This window comes from Macrotis lagotis, chromosome 5, assembly GCF_037893015.1.
Source record: "Macrotis lagotis isolate mMagLag1 chromosome 5, bilby.v1.9.chrom.fasta, whole genome shotgun sequence".
In the NCBI taxonomy this organism is placed as follows: Eukaryota; Metazoa; Chordata; class Mammalia; order Peramelemorphia; family Peramelidae; genus Macrotis; species Macrotis lagotis.
In genome coordinates, this window is record NC_133662.1 from 120,099,450 (window position 1) to 120,113,130 (window position 13,681).

Consider the following 13,681-nt stretch of genomic DNA (forward strand, 5'->3'; position numbering starts at 1 on the left):
CCTAGAGGAAAATAGGAGAGGAAAAGGAAGGGGCAAAGGGGGCAGTCAGATAGAACACACTTTTGAGGAGGGATGGGATGGAAGGATAAAGAGAATAGAATAAACAGGGGTGGGGAGGAATAGGATGGAGGGAAATACAGCTAGCAATAACAGCTGTGGAGGGAAAAAATACTGAAGCAATTTCTCTGATGAACTTATGATAAAGAATGCTATCCATCGCAAAGACAAAGCTGATGGTATCTGAATACAGACTTTTTTCCCCCCTTCATTTTACTTTTCTTGAGTTTTTTCTTTGTGAGGAGGGGGGAGGGGTAGTCAAACATGACCATTGTACTAATGTTTTTCTTTTTTTTAATGCCTGAGTATTTTATTTTGAATTAATTTACAATTGCATACAAAAATGATTTTCAACATTCATTCTTTTTCTTTTGAAGTTAAAAAAAATCAAATGATTTATTTTTTAATCAAACCACTAGGAAAATAGGACATAGCCTTGAAACACTGAACAGGAAGGCTATGGTAATTGCATTCAGTAAAAAGTTGGTATAAAGAGGACAAGATCTTTGTCAACACAATGCCTGGAACTAACATATTGCTCAAAGTTTTACCCAACAGTGCTAACTATTTGAATAATTTGTGCTAGCTGCCTCCTGTACTCTCTGGGGTATAAAAAAAAGCTCTTGTAACTTGCTCAGACCCTTTCCTGTCCTAAGAGGGTTCTCACAACAAATTGTTTCTGTTGAAGAGGGCAAATCATCAGGTTCAGGGTCAGGAATCACTTTTTCTGTTTTGGGAAAAACTTTCCCTTAAACTAGTCATCTGTCATTCCATTAAGCAAAGAAGCTTAAAATTGCTCTACAAACATAGGCTTTTAGCCTTAACTCAAAATTGTTTCACATTAGTCTCAAAAAAACACTTTAAAGTGTTGCTCTTGCAGTATCTTCCAGAAGGGCAAGAAAATGTAACCTCAGTAGCAGTGCTATAGACAACAAAGTATAGGAACCAAAAGTTCATAAGCCAAGTGGTAAGTTTCCCTTTTATCCTTTTGCTTGGTGTCCCAGTTGAAAGCTGGTGTGAGCACTATCTTCTTCAAAAGATAGATCAGCGCTCTATCCAAGCAACCCTCTCCTCACACTTCCCTCTTAATACTGGGTTCTTATATTGGGGAGAAAAGCACAACTGAGTTTCTCTTTCCCAATCACTTACAAACTCATGGCTGTTGCTTATGATTTATGGGAAATAGTTCCATCAGGTGAATATGAAGTTGACACCAAACAGTGAATTCAGGGATTTATACCAGATGGGAGGTAGGTTGGGGAGAACTACTAATACCTAAAAACCCAAAGGATTATTCCAGCTTCTAAGAATGGAACACCTCTGAACCAGCTGAAAGCCATTAAGGGCTCCAACCAACAGAATGGGGATCATCTTCACTGAAGGGATGGACTTGGGCACTTATTAGCCTCCACACTATCTCCAATTCAAAACTAAGCACCAGTTTCTTCCATTTCTTCACCATTTCTTCACCTATGGGCTAAAACACATAATGGACCCAAACAGAATCCACAGGCAGATGCAAAATTCCCAAAATTCAATTTCTTCATTCATAAATTTTCTCAGGCTAAAATTTCCATCCATTTTTACATGTAGACCCATTTTCCCATCCCAGATGACCAATGAAAATGACTATTTTGCAATAGATGCTAGAGAATCCTTCATCTTCTTGGTCATGGTGGGGATGAGGTGCATGTGGTCATCAACACATTTGGTCACACAGGACTCTAGCTGCCTCTTCACTTGCTGTTCCTTGCTCCCAGCATCCATCAAGTCTTTGGCTTTGTCATTGCAGTGCATGGTATATCCAGCCAAATGGTCCTGGAATTTCTCCAGTTTGCTGGTCACAAGGGCTTGGGCCTGAGCCAAGGGAGCGTGGCAGTGCTCAATGCACTGATGAACCTGCTGCATAGAGGCCTGGGTATCTTCACAGCTGCTAGCACTGCACTGGAACATGGTACCCTGCATCTTGCAGATATTGTCCCTCTCCAGCCCCTTCACCATGGTGTCCACCACCTCCTGCACCAGCAGCTGCTGCAACTCTGCTGTGGTGCAAGGGCTCGGACCCCTCAACATTCATTCTTTTTTTTTTAGGTTTTTTTGCAAGGCAAATGGGGTTAAGTGGCTTGCCCAAGGCCACACAGCTAGGTAATTATTAAGTGTCTGAAACTGAATTTGAACCCAGGTACTCCTGACTCCAAGTCCAGTGCTTTATCCACTACGCCACCTAGCCACCACTCAGCATTCATTCTTTAGCAAACTGTTGAGTCCCATATTTTTTTACCACTCTCCCTTCCTTCTGTACTAATGTTTTTCATGGCTACACATTTTCAATCTATACAAAATAATTTGCTTACTCAATGGAGGATATAGGGTAGGAAGAAGGGAGAGAATTTCAAACTCAAGATTTTGGAAGTAAATCTTGAAACTTGTTTTTGCATGTAGTTCAGGGAAAAAGAATTAAAAATAAAATAAACTCAGAAAAATTAGCATCTCCTCACAAAAGTTAACTGATGGCTACAGAACTTATATTTAGTTTTTACAAACTTCTCTTATGTTTTTTCATTCTTTCTCATGTTTTTCCCCTTAGTTCTAGTTCTTTCACAGCTTAGATTGGTATAGAAATATGTTAAATGCAGTTGGACACTGTCAAGTAAATTTGTCAGTCACCTTGATGAAGTACCTTAAGGTCATGCCAAATGAACATCATTTAAAGGAATTGGAGAAGAAATGATTTAGCTATTTTCAGATATTTGAAAGACTGTCACATGGAAATAGGTTCTACCAGCAGAAGAAGGCATCAGGAGCAATGGTGGGTAAAAGTTGCTAAGAGGCAGATGTAAGCCAAGCAGGGGACCTCAGAAACCAATCAGTCTAGCCCTTTCATTTTATAGTTGAAGAAATGAAGGCCAGGGAAGGGATTTATGTAATTGCTATAGTATTATCCATGTAAGTGACTCACCAGTGAGTTCTAAAAGCAGTAGGTGGCAGTGTTTATGTGTCTAACCTCTCATCCATCTGACGTCTTTTTTAAGAACAACTTGATTGATATAATAAATTTCATAAATTTATTGATATAATATAAATAATGCCCATACATTTATCACATCCTGAACTCTAATCAGGTAATTTGCATTTGAATTTAGGATTTCCCAATTATTAACTCCAAAGTTCTCCTTTTGGGAATTATGCAGATGAACAGCTAGGAATCATGTCTTTTTTTTTTTTCTGGGTAAGTGAATAGACTTTTCAAATTGCTTCTTGGTATTTTTCTTATTCAAGTATCATATTTGTCTTTGTTTTGCCCCTTTCACTTAACAAAATTGCAAAAGTTTGATAATGTAATCCCTTTACATCTATATTAAAATAAGCACAATATCTTTTTATGCCTCCAGATCCTTTACAGTAATTTTGGGTTTATTTGTTCAGGATTTCTTTATTTTTAAGAGTTTGTTATACATAATCTCATCTCTGAAAAAGAAAAATCAATGCCTTTGTCACTTTCAAAGCTTTATTAATGATGTGATATTTACTTATCTAAGGTTATATACTTAAAAATGTAACATATCATTAGTGAATGTTTATATATCCAGAAATTTAGGGGGAGACACAATCAGGATTATATTGGTCCAACTGTGTTAAATTTAATACACTTTTTAAAAAAATCAAGTTGTATGTAGTTAAAACTCTGGATTTTCTACATTTTTCTGTTTTTCTATTCTCTTTATGTAGTTATTCAACTAGCATTTATAAGTACTGGAAATAGATAAAAAAAGCAAGAGACAATCTCTGCTCTCAAGGAATTTACTGTGTAATGGTGGAGATAACATGCAAACAACTATGTAAAAACTTTATGTGTGTAAGTGTGTATGTGTGTATTTTTATATCTGAGCAAGAAAGACATTTTCTTTTATGATAAATTGGAGATTATTATCAATAGAGGAAAAGCAGTAACATTCAGGATAATTGGGAACAGTTTTTTACAGAAGGCAAGAACACCATGGAGGGTAAGAGGTGTAGATGGGAAGGAAAAGTGTTCCAGGCAAGCGGTACAGCTAGTGCAAATGCCCAGAGTTGGGAGGTGGAATGGATGGTGTGAGGAATACAATGAAAGCTAGTAACATGGGGGGGGGGGTGGAGCCAAGATGGCGACAAGAAGGGATCTAGTCTTAGGAGCTCTCTGATAAAATTCATCAGCTAAGGACTCTAACTAAACTTTCGAGAGACAGAACCCACAAAGGGTACCAGTGAGGCAGTTCTCCTACTCAAGGTAACCTGGAAAAGAGCAGAAAGGCTCTGCTCCCCGAGCCGGAGGGGCGGCCTGCCAGAGGGGTGGCACGCCAGAGCCAAAGAACTTCAGCCTCCTGGAGGCAGCCCCAGGGCGCTGGGAGTCTCAGCTCACAGCAGTGGGGGAGTCTCCTGAGCTGCACCCCGGGGGAGCACCGGCACAAAGTGGGGGAACAGTGGGGGACCTCTGCCAGAGCTAGCACATGGAGCCCAGCCCTCAGGGCACACAGCAAGCTGCACAGTCTTTCCCCAGCCCTGATCCAGGAAACAGAAGCAGGTAGAGCTGGTAAGCAGGAGCCCCCAGGGCATGAGCCCATTGAGCTGAGGGAGGGGAGTGAAGAGAAACTGCAGAGCTCTGTCCTCTGCCTCTGGAACAGGACTCTGGGGCTCTGACCACATTCAGATCCTGATCGCAGTCTAGGCCCCCCCATAGAACAGCAGCCCCCCCCACCTCAGCCCGGTAGCAGAGGGAGGTGCTTATGGTCATTCCCAGACCAGGAGGGAGGACAGAGCCTCACACACTGAGACCTTTGTGGGAGTGTCCCAAAAGCTCAAGAAACACCCCAAACCAGGCCCAGGCTGGGAAAATGAGCAAGCAGAGAAACAAAAAGAAGACTATTGAGAAATATTTTGCAAATGAGCCCAAGAAGGACCAAAATACTCAGTCTGAAGATGAGGAAGCACAAGCTCCTGCATCTAAAGACTCCAAGAAAAACAGAAATTGGGCTCAGGCTATGACAGAGCTCAAAAAAAGACTTTGAAAATCAAATGAGGGAGTTGGAAGAAAAACTGGGAAAAGAAAGGAGAGAGATGCAGGAAAAACATGAAAATGAAGTCAGCAGCTTAGTCAAGAAAATCCAAAAAAATGCTGAAGAAAATAGCATGCTAAAAACCAGCTTAGGTCAAATGGATAAAACAGTTCAAAAAGTTATTGAGGAGAAGAATGCTTTAAAAAGCAAAATTGGCCAGATGGAAAATGAGATAAGAAAACTCTCTGAGGAGAACAAATCCTTCAGACAAAGAATAGAATTCGGGGAGATTGATGAATTTAACAGAAATCAGGAATCAATACTTCAAAACCAAAAAAATGAAAAATTAGAAGAAAATGTGAAATATCTCATTGAAAAAACAACTGATATGGAAATCAGACTTAGGAAAGATAATTTAAAAATTATTGGAATACCTGAAAGTCATGATCAGGAAAAGAGCCTTGACATCATTTTCAAAGAATTACTACAGGAAAATTCTAGAAGCAGAGGGCAAAATAGAAATGGAGAGAATCCACCGATCCCCCCCGAGAAAGCGATCCCAAAAAACCAACCCCTAGGAATATTATAGCCAAGTTCCAGAACTCCCAAGTCAAAGAGAAAATATTACAAGCAGCCAGAAGGACACAGTTCAAATATTGTGGAGCTGCAGTCAGGATCACACAGGACTTAGCAGCAGCTACATTGGAAGCTTGTAGGGCTTGGAATACAATATACCGGAAGCCAAAAGAGCTTAGAATGCAGCCAAGAATGAACTACCCAGCAAGGCTGAATGTCCTCTTCCAGGGAAAAAGATGGACTTTCAATGAATCAGGGGAATTTCAAATGTTCCTTTTGGAATGGCCAGAGCTGAACAGAAGGTTTGATCTTCAGATACAGGACTCAGGTGAAGCATGGAGATTGGAGGAGAGGGGGGAAATGTGAGGGACTTAATGAGGATGAACTGCATGTATTCCTACATAGAAAAATGACACTGATAATACTCATATGAACCTTCTCAGTTAATAGAGCAGGTAGAGAGAGCTTTTATAATTGAAGCACAGGAGAAAGCTGAATTTGAAGATAAAATATGGTGTAAAAATGGAGTCAATAGAAAAAAGGCAAATGGAATGGGAGAAAGAAAAAGGGGAGGGGGAATAGTCCAAGATATTTCACATAAGATTTTTTTTTATTACAATGAGCTATTGCAATGATATGGAAGGGGGGAGGCAAGGGGGAATGAGGGAAACTTTGCTCTCATCTGAGATGGCTAGGAGAGGAAACAGCAAATATACTCAATGTGGTATAGACAGCTGGAGTAAGAAGGAGGGGAGAGCAGGGGGAAGGGGTGGGGATGTGAATAAAGGAGGAGAGGATGGACCATGGGGGGAGAGTGGCCAGGTATAACACATTTTCTTTCTTACTTCTTGCAAGGGGCTGGGAATGGAAGGCCTGCCCAGGACCACAGGGCCAGGTGGATTCTGGGCCTAAGGGGTGGTATGGGGGCTCAGGGCTTCTTGGCCCCAGGACCAGGGATCTGTCTGCTGCGCCACTCAGCGACCCTACAGCAGAGTCATAGTGAAAGGAGAGAGAAAATAGAGCACATGGTAGTGGAGAAATAAGAAAGGGAGGGAGTTGCGATCAGCGATGGCAATGGTGGAAAAATATGGAAAAAACTTTTGTGGTGGACTTATCATAAAGAATGAGATCCACCCATGACAGAGGTGTTGGTGTTGGAACAAAGACTCAAGCACATTTTTTGTTATTATTATTTGGGGGAGGGTGCAGGGCAAGTGGGGCTGGATGGCCTACCTGGGGCCACATAGCAGGGTGATCTTTGGGTGTCTGGGGCCGTATTTGGACCCAGGTGCTCCTGGCTCAAGGGCCAATGCTCTGTCTGCCACCCAGCCACCCCTACTATTATTACTATTTTATTTTATTTTGGGTCTCTTTTTTTTCCTTTCTCTTTTTTTTTTGGTTTTTGCAGGGCAGTGGGGATCGGGTGGCTTGCATGTCACAGGTCTAGGTGATTGTTGGGTTTACGAGGCTGGATATGGACTCGGGTGCTCGTGGCTCCAGGGCTGGTGCTTCATCCATTGCGCCACCTGGCCATACCTACAATTATTACTATTATTATTTTTTTATTTTAATTTTTTTCTCTCCCCTTTACTTTTTTCGCCCAAACAAGTCTATCTATATTCATGGGGGAGGAGGTGTATTTTGTTTACTTGTAAACAAGAATATTTTATTAATGTAAAAAAAATTTGTACAAAATGAGAATAAAAAATAAATTTAAAAAATAATTAAAAAAATAAAAAAATAAAGAAAGCTAGTAACATAGTAGTCACATTTGTTGTATTTGTCAAAGTCATAAGTTTTTAAACAGTATTTAAAATAAAAAAACTCAAAAGCTAGAAAAAAATTGCCTCAATACCTCTTTCTATAGTTTGTTTCTTGAGAGAATTTTTTCACTGACAGTTTGATTATTAACATCAAATGAGGCAAAAAACAGGAAAGCGTGCTCAGCAAAGTTGCTTTAAATGTGAAAAGGAGTCCTCTAAGTGTAAACCTCCTGTGTTTAATTTTTTGTGTGTGTATTAGAGGCACATGGTTGGCCATTGTGAGTGGGTTGTGATATGAATTATTGGAGTGAACATTCAAATCAGTGAGATCACAAATCCATTTGAAAGATGTGAATAATCAACCAAAGTGCCAAATTTATTAAGCCAGACACTGGGGATACAAAGAGAATGTAGAAAATAATCCATCTGTGCAAGGGGCTTAAATTCTAAGAGGGGAGAGTAACATATATATATATATATATATATATATATATATGCACATATTAAGTCTCTTCACATACTGTGGTCTATTACAAAGCAGGGTATTGATATAAAGATGGTGCTTGAACAGTGTTTTGAAGGAAAGGGGAGTATATCTCAGGTCAAGAGGATGTGTATTCTAGGACCAAGGGCTAGCCAGTGGAAAGACCTGGAGATGGAGAGATGACCTTTCCTGTTCCAGGAATAGGAAGGAGGCCATTTGTCTGGATGGAAGAACTTAGTGGAGAGAGAGAACTAATTAGAAAGATTGTTTGGGACCAGAGCTAAACTAATCAGGAGTTTAAGAAGCTAACAGAAGAGTTCATATTGATTCTAGAGAAAATAGGAAGCTATTGGAATTTAAGTTGGGCATTGAATTTTCCAGATACACACACACACACACACACACACACAGGCACAGGCACAGGCACAGACTTAGACCTAGGTCATTTAGGAGTTTTAAAAAAATGGCATGATCTTTATTTGCTTGCAGTTTAATAGTAAGGCATGTATGGTAATGAAGGAAATGCCAAATGGAGTGCTCTGAGAAATTCACTTCCAACTGAAATGATTAGACAGGTGATAACTGATGAAGTTGTCCTACAAGAAAGCATTTCAGAAGGTGAGACAAAGTGTTGGGGGCTAGAATTCTGTTCTTTTCTTGATGTTTGGGTAAAAGGATGTAGTATAGAGGCAGAAGAATGAAAGACACAGAAAAACAATGAATGGCTGAAATATAAATTATTCAAAAGGAGTACCACGAAATCTGACCAGGAACTTGGTAGGAAGGAGAAAAAATAAATCCCATGCTAAAGAATTTATATTTTGGCAGAAATTCGGCTCCTCCTGCAGGAAACAACCAGCACAGTCAACAAAAACATGCCTACCCAACATCCAGCACTGACACCAGAGCAAAAGAAAGAACTCTCTGAGATAGCTCACAAAATTGTTGCCCCAGGCAAGGGAATCTTGGCAGCAGATGAGTCCACAGGTAGCATTGCAAAGCGGCTACAGTCCATTGGAACTGAGAACACAGAGGAAAATCGTCGCCTCTACAGGCAGCTACTTCTGACAGCAGATGATCGAGTGAATTCCTGCATTGAAGGTGTCATCCTTTTCCATGAGACTCTGTACCAGAAAGCTGATGATGGTCGTCCTTTCCCCACAGTCATAAAGTCAAAGGGTGGCATTGTGGCCATCAAGGTGGACAAAGGTGTCATGCCGCTGGCAGGAACCAATGGAGAAACTACCACCCAAGGTCTAGATGGGCTGAATGAGCGCTGTGCCCAGTATAAGAAGGATAGAGCTGACTTTGCCAAGTGGCGTTGTGTACTGAAGATTGGGGAGAATACACCTTCCTCACTTGCCATCATGGAGAACGCCAATGTGCTGGCCCGATATGCCAGCATTTGTCAGCAGAATGGCATTGTTCCTATTGTAGAGCCAGAGATCCTCCCTGATGGAGAGCATGATCTGAAAACTTGTCAGTATGTCACTGAGAAGGTCCTGGCTGCTATCTACAAAGTTCTGAGTGACCACCATATCTATTTGGAAGGGACTTTGCTGAAACCTAATATGGTCACCCCTGGACATGCCTGTACCCAGAAGTACTCATATGAGGAGATTGCAATGGCAACTGTAACTGCCCTTCGCCGGACTGTGCTTCCTGCGGTCACTGGTGTCACCTTCCTGTCTGGGGGTCAAAGTGAGGAGGATGCCTCCATCAACCTCAATGCCATCAATACCTGCCCCTTGCATAAGCCATGGGCCCTCACCTTTTCTTATGGCCGAGCCCTGCAGGCCTCTGCTCTCAAGACCTGGGCTGGAAAAAAGGAAAATGTCAAGGCTGCCCAGGAGGAATATATCAAATGGGCCATGGCTAACAGCCAAGCTGCTCAAGGCAAATATGCTCCAAGTGGAAAGGCAGGAGCTGCAGCCAGCGAGTCACTCTTTATCTGTAACCATGCTTACTAAGTCAAGGCCTTCCCACCTGGGTATGTCCTAACACTCCAGGCACCATCCCTTACAGTCCAGGAAGAGGCTGAGATCGCAGAGCTTTGTGCTGACCTCTCCCATCACTTGTAACCTGTGTGATGTTGTTGCTCTCTGGTGAATCTAGTGACCCCTCCTCAGCCCACTTTTTCCAATAAACAACTATTTAACAAGGAAAAAAAAAGAATTTATATTTTTCTTGGGGAGAAGTGATATAATTTGTTTTGTCAAAAATACTTTGACAGGAGTCAAAAGTATGGAGGGACAAACAATTAAAATAAGAAGCTACTGTAATAGTTGAGAAGTGAAAGATGTTGAGGGTTGAAACTAGGGTATATCAGCGGGAGTTTCAAGGGGGAGAATAACAATACATTTTGCAATTTTTTTATTCCTTTAAAATATAATATTATGTTTTTTCCCAGTTTCATGCAAACACAAGTTTTGACATTCATTTTTAAAAATTTATAGCTCCCAATTTTGTCTCTTTCTTATTTCCCTCCCCCCAGAGGAGGCAAGCAATTTAATATAGGTTATATATGTACAGTCATGCAAAACATTTCCATATTAGTCATGTGAAAGAAAACAAACAAAAAAACACTTAAAGAAAAATAAAGTTTTAAAAAAGAATGTTTCAATCTACTTTCAGATTCCAACTGTTTTTATTCTATATGTGACAGCATTTTTCAACACACATGCTTTAGAATTGTTGTGAATCATTGTATTGCTGAAAACATTAAGTCAGTCACAGTTGATCATTGTACAATATTGCTGTTACTGTGGTTCTGCTTCTTCTGGTTACTATGGTTTTGCTTCTTCTGGTTCTTCTACCTTCACTTTTCATCAGTTCGTGTAAATCTTTCCAGGCTTTTCTGACAGCATCCTGGTTGTCATTTCTTTTTTTCTTTTTTCTTTTTTTTTTTTAAGATTTTTCAAGGCAATGGGGTTAAGTGGCTTGCCCAAGGCCATATGGCTGGGTATTTATTAAGTGTCTGAGGATGGATTTCAACCTAGGTACTCCTGACTCCAAGGCTGGTGCTCTATAAACTGCACCACCTAGCCACCCCGGTTGTCATTTCTTATTACACAATGGTATTTGATTACAGTCATGCAAGTTTTTCAGCCTATTCCCCAACTGATGGGCCTCTGCTTGGTTTCCAGTTCAGCTAAAAAAATTGTACATATACATATTTTCCTTTTTTTTTAATGTCTTTGAGATACAGATCTAATAGTGGTATTGTTGGGTCAAAGACCATGCACAGTTTTACAGCCTTTTGAACATAATTCCATATTGCTCTCCAAAAAGGTTAAACCACTTCAACTCCACTAACAATGCATTAATATTCTTATTTTTTTCTATATCCTCTCCAAAATTTGTCATTTTCCTTTTCTCTCATATTAGTCAGTCTGATAGTTGTAACCTCAAAGTTTTAATTTGCATTTCTCTAGTCAGAAGTGTTTTTAGAGCATGTTTTCATATGATTATAAATAACTTTGATTCCTTCTTCTGAAATTTGCCTATTCATGTTCTTTGACCATTTGTCAATTGGGAGATTGACATATATTCTTAAAATTCAACTCTGTCATTAAATATACATTGGCAGGATGCAAAAGTGAATCTCTAAAGAGTGATGTACTGATCCTGCATAAATAAACAAGCATACCATTTCTTTGTTAAGCATTTCATTCATTGCTTATATAGCTCCTCTCATAAATATTCTACTTAATATATCTTCCTAGTAAAGTAATTGGAATTTTTATTGTTCTATTACATCTGTACTTGTTCTTGAGAAATTTCAAAGTAATTTTGAAGAGCTGGGTTATCAAAACTATCCCTCTGTATTCTTCAGCATAGCATAGTAATTTTACTAGTTGATCTACCACTGATTTCTTTTGGTTTTTTTTCCCAAACACTACTAACCCTTCTTGTTACTTCTTTTCCTATTTAATCTTTTTTTTTTCTTGGAGAAATTGAAGGAAATAGAATTTTCACTTTAATTTTAAGTAAAAACATGCTGTACTGGACATTTAGACATACCATGACTCTAAATCATGTCTGGGATTTACTGAGTCAAAGAATTAATCACAGATGTCCACAGAGAGCACAATGCTCCAAGGGATTATTTTTTCTAGTTTGTTGGTGATCTCATGGTGATACACGTGTTATACTAATTGTTGAGTTTTGCTTTTCTATTTAAGTTTTTTTTCGGGTTTGTTATTTATTTAAGTTTGTAATTAGGACTTAAGAAGGGAAAGGGAACCAGGCCTTTTAGAGAACACTCAAGTTAATAGAGTTATACCATTTTTTGAGACCTAAGCCCTTTATTAATCATAATCCAATGCAACCCTTAGTAACTCTCCCTTTTTCCCTTCAAGTCTACTTCACATCTCAAAAGTAATCCTATTGGAGGCATTGAAATAAGAATTGGATCTGTGGTTTCATTATTATAGAGAGCTCAGAGTAAAATAAAAATTTAAATGTTTAAATGACTTACTTGCCTAGGGTCACATAACCAGTGTGCATTAGAAGTGTGACTTAAACATTATCTATGGAATGAAGAATTTATGACCAAATGAGATAGAGAACATTATGAAATATAAAATGGATAAAATGGAAAGTTTTGCAGAAAGAAAATTAATGCAACCAAGATTAAAAGGAAAGCAGAAAGTTGAGAAATATTTTTTACAATCAGTGATTCTGATAAAGGCCTTGTTACTAAAATATATAAAGAAATTAGTCAATTTATAAGAAGAAAAGTCATTCCCCAGTTGATAAAATGTTCAAAGGATATGATCTGGCAGTTTTCAGATAAAGAAATTCAGGTTATAGTCATGTGAGAAAATGATCTAAACCCTATTAATTTGAGCAATGCAAATTAAAACAACTCATTACCATCTCACACCTGTCAGATTGACTAATACGACAGAAACAGGAAATGATACCTGTTGGAAGAGACCTTGGAAAACTGGGACACTAATGCTGGTGTTGTGGCCTGATCCAAGCAATCTGGAAAACAATTTGGAACTCTGGCTCAAAGGATGGCTATAAAACTGCATACTCTTTGATCCAGCAATACCACTGCTAGGTCTTTAAACCCAAAGAGATAAAGATCATTAAAAAAAGTGTGGATAAACTGACATGTACAAAAATATTGATACCAACTCTTCGTTGTGGCAAAGAATTGGAAATTGAGGTGATGTCTATTAATTGGGGAATGGTTGAGTATTGTGGAATATTATTATTCTAAAAGAAATGATGAACAGACAAATTTCAGAAAGACCTATAAAGACTAATATGAACTGATGCTGAGTGAAGTAAGCAGAACCAAAACTTTGTATACATAATAGCATGATTGTGAGATGATCAACCAGGATATACTTAGCTCTTCTCAGCAACACAGTGATCAAAGAGCATTCTAAAAGACTTGTGATGGAAAATGCCATTCACAAGTAGAGAAAGAACTGTGAAGTCTAAATACAGATCAAAGCATCCTATTTTCACTTTCTCAATTTTTTTCTTTCAATAGGTCCCCCCTATTGTTCTGAATCTTCTTTCACAGCTTGACCAAAACATAATTGTGCATATATTACCTGTATCAGATTATTTGCTATCTTAGAGAAGGGAATAAGGAAGAGAGGAAGGGAGAAAATTTTACAAAAACGATGTTGAAAATAAACAAATTGCAGGGGGGGGAAGGAGGAAGAAGAAGAAGTAAGACTTAAATCCAAATTTTACTGAACGGAGGTCAGTTTTCTATCCACCAAGCCATACTACTTGAGAAT

General features: G+C 39.1%; 1 protein-coding gene and 2 pseudogenes across 2 annotated transcripts in view; 2 read left to right on the top strand and 1 right to left on the bottom strand.

Moving 5' to 3' along the window:
• The window catches only part of NT5DC1 (5'-nucleotidase domain containing 1), a 236,821-nt gene that overhangs the window by 116,000 nt on the left and 107,140 nt on the right, over nucleotides 1-13,681 (top strand). The gene's annotated exons all lie outside the window — the stretch shown is intronic.
• On the bottom strand, nucleotides 1,687-2,025 carry LOC141487837 (protein FAM136A pseudogene; annotated as a pseudogene).
• On the top strand, nucleotides 8,726-10,074 carry LOC141487838 (fructose-bisphosphate aldolase A pseudogene; annotated as a pseudogene).